Raw genomic sequence first — 3,333 nt, 5'->3', positions numbered from 1 at the left:
CTTTTTTCACTGTGTAATCTGATGTTCAGAACTGCCTCTCCCCTAAGTATCCTACTGAGGTTTAGCCAATCTTCCATCAGTCTTCGCCATTCTCTGGGAGCGTCTACAGTTTAGTTGTCCCTGGGTTTCGTCTGCTGCGGAATCGGCAGACTAATACATACAAGATGGCGGCTGTTTGTTTTGGCACTAATTTTGAAAACCTGTGTAGTGTTAGAAAACCCCAAAACCTAAAAAAAACTGTGGGACCCTATTGGGAACTGTGGTTTTTGGGTGGGGGGAGAACACACGAGTTTTGGTTAAAAGCTAATGAAAACGGTAAGGGGGGACCTATTGGGAAACCGGGGTTTTTTGGGTTGGGGGGAGACACAGATGACGACAATGAACACGGAAAACCAAGAGACCCTAGCAGACGAAACCAGTGGCCAACTAAACTGTAGCAGCTTCCTCTACATTCGTTCCCCATTCGGTTAGGCTAACCAAACTGTTCCCCATACTCAGTTTAGTTGGCCACGTTTAACGTCTACTAGTTGGTTGGTTCATGAGATGAGTAGCCTAGGTAATGAAACTGTATCCCTACTCTACATTAGTTCCGCGTTCGGTCAGGCTAACTAAACTGTCCCCCCTACTCAGTTTAGTTGGCCAAGGTTATCGCCTACTAGTTAATCGGTTCATGAGATGTGTGGCCTAGGTTACTAAACTGTCCCCCTACTCAACATTCGTAGACCGAACATATGGGCTATTAGCCTAATAGAACGTTCATGCATGAAATGCGGTACCTGGCCAACTGAACTGATCGTAACCAAACGAACCAACCTAACCAAACTTAGGCCGCGTGCCCTTACCTGGCCGGGACCCCCCAGTATAATATGGTAACAGTGATTGCGACCTAACCAAAGGAACCGACTTAACCAGACTTAGGGCGCGTGCCCTTACCTGGCCGGGGGGCGCCCCCAGTATGGAATGAACAAAGTGATTGTAACCTAACCAAATGAACCACCCTAACCTATGGCGAGTTCTGTAAGTAAGCATTGTAATGCTACCATTTTAGCGATCATTTCATTAACATGTGCCGTTACTTATACGTTTGGACATGACTGGCACTGGCAACTTCTTACGGATATGTAAACACACTTAATATTTGCTAGAATACATGGATTAAAGTCACGTCTGAGATCATAGTTTGAACACGTGGACTGCTAGCGCACGTGAATGTTCGGATATGGTGAGCAGCCCTGACTTCCGCTTGCCAATAAAAACATTGACCTGCTATATATTACCTACTTGGTTTCAACCATAACAAATGAACATATCTTACAGATACATCGATTAACTGACCTTAATATTGGGAGGCGTCAAATCCGTGCTTGGCCCGAGTCCCCCCCAGAAATAAAGTCAAGCTTAGTTGGAAATCGGAATCATCAGAGTCTTCAAGGCACACGACTCTTCTTTTCTTTCTGGCTGGGATCATTCATCACGGCAAAGAATCACAAGGTCCGGTATAGTAACTGGAATGGCGGCAGCAAATTGCACGTGCGCGGGATACGACGTGGAAGAAGCAGACATGATGAATGTTTATATGCTGACACAAAGGAACTTACTGAGGTTGAATCATGGTTGGGCAGGGTCAGGTCAGGGAACTACTTACCTCGGCGGAGCAATTAAGGGTCGAGCAGAAAGTGTTGCGCGGCCTGGCCAAGGGTATCGTCACGGTAAAGGTGGTAGAAATGAATAAAAGGGGCCTAGCATATAATCAACAGTCAGTAAGATTCTTATAAAAAATGATAATAAATAATGGAGCTCCTACAGTTTAGTTGGCCAAGGGGAATGTCTGCTAGGTAATCGGCGGTCAAACACAGAAGATTGCGGCCGTTTGTTTTGGCGAAAGTTTTGAAAGTCTGACTGGTCGAAGCATGTTCGGGCAGGGTGACCGTCGGGTCTGTGAACTGCTTACCGTGGCGGAGTGATTATGGACCAGGCAAAATGGTGTTACGCGGCCTAGGCAACTAAACTGTAAACTACCCATTCTCTGAAAGCATCCGATGTCATGACATAATTGCATTTCTATGGGGAAATAGGCTTTCCATGTGTTCATCTGCGTGGTGTGTTCCCCATGTTGTACAGGATGACTTTTCCGATTGCCACTGGGGGTACACGGTGAATGAGGGACAACAGTGTCCTGTCAAAAGGTTGGTGGGCAAACGCTGATAGTGTACTCCATTGAGCAATTGCATAAGCAGTACCTTACAAGGAATAACATAATCTTACATATAGAGCTGATGTCTAATGGAAATTATTACACAATGCATCTACAGCATTCAGTAAAATTCTTAGAATATTTTTTATTGTCTCCATTAATTGATTTAAACGAAAGAAAAGCAATTGCAGTTTAAAAGCTGTAATGAACAACTTGACCATAACACCGAAGATTTTCTCCAAGCTATCATTAATGTGTCCAATCTTTTATTTAGATTATATACTATTCACAACTCACCGATATTTGAATATTATGTTATAATACTGAATACAATCAGTTTTAATTCGGTAATATACAAATTGTAATGAAAAAATAACAACCAAGGTGGAACCGAGGCTCACATAATGCTTGTTCCTTTTGGTACCCAAGAGCTGCCAGTAGCAAGAACTCATGCTGGTCCGATATAGACAGACCTTTTGTCATTATTACTTACTAAATAATTTTTTTTATAATTTAAAGTTTTGTGACCAAACACATTCTGTATTATAAAGTGTATTTATGGTCTTTGCTAGTTGTGGCTTTGGAATTAAGATGTTATGACCATTAATCTTTGCTTCTTTATTGAATGTATTCAGTCTGTTGAGTGATGTGTTGCGATGATGGTGGAAGGAGCATACTTACCTGGCACAGGGGACACCATGATCACGAAGGTGGTTCCCCCAAGGTGAGGCTCACCATTGCACTCCGGTGGTGCTGACCCTTGCGATTGACCCAAATGTGGTCAACTCGGGTGCGCAATTTTTGGTAGTGAGGGACTGCGTTCGCGCTTTCCCTCTAATAATTCCATGATTATAATAAGTGATTCAATTAGGGTCATCACATCAGATGCCTTGTGTTCCATTTGGCACAAGTAGTATAAAAATTTGGCAGCTTTTGGTAATAAATATATCCAAAATTGGCAATATGTTTGGCATTTTTTATCAACATTAAGTCAAGGACAAAAAATAAATATATCCAAAATTGGCAATATGTTTGGCATTTTTTATCAACATTAAGTCAAAGACAAAAAATTTCTTAAACAAATTTTAATAAAAAAAAAGTCAATAAATACATGGCATCTTTTTTAATAACTCTGAACC

The 3,333-nt window shown here is 42.0% G+C and overlaps 1 non-coding gene across 1 annotated transcript; it reads left to right on the top strand.

Annotated features, from left to right (window-relative positions):
* The first annotated feature begins 2,867 nt into the window (after nt 1-2,867).
* Nucleotides 2,868-3,030, top strand: LOC135220373 (U1 spliceosomal RNA). Its single transcript, XR_010315681.1, has one exon. It is a non-coding gene; the product is annotated as a U1 spliceosomal RNA (small nuclear RNA).
* The last annotated feature ends 303 nt before the right edge of the window (nt 3,031-3,333 follow it).

This window comes from Macrobrachium nipponense, chromosome 1 (genome assembly GCF_015104395.2).
Source record: "Macrobrachium nipponense isolate FS-2020 chromosome 1, ASM1510439v2, whole genome shotgun sequence".
NCBI lineage: Eukaryota > Metazoa > Arthropoda > Malacostraca > Decapoda > Palaemonidae > Macrobrachium > Macrobrachium nipponense.
Note: the sequence above shows the minus strand (reverse complement) of the source record. Positions and strands in the feature narration are given on the sequence as shown.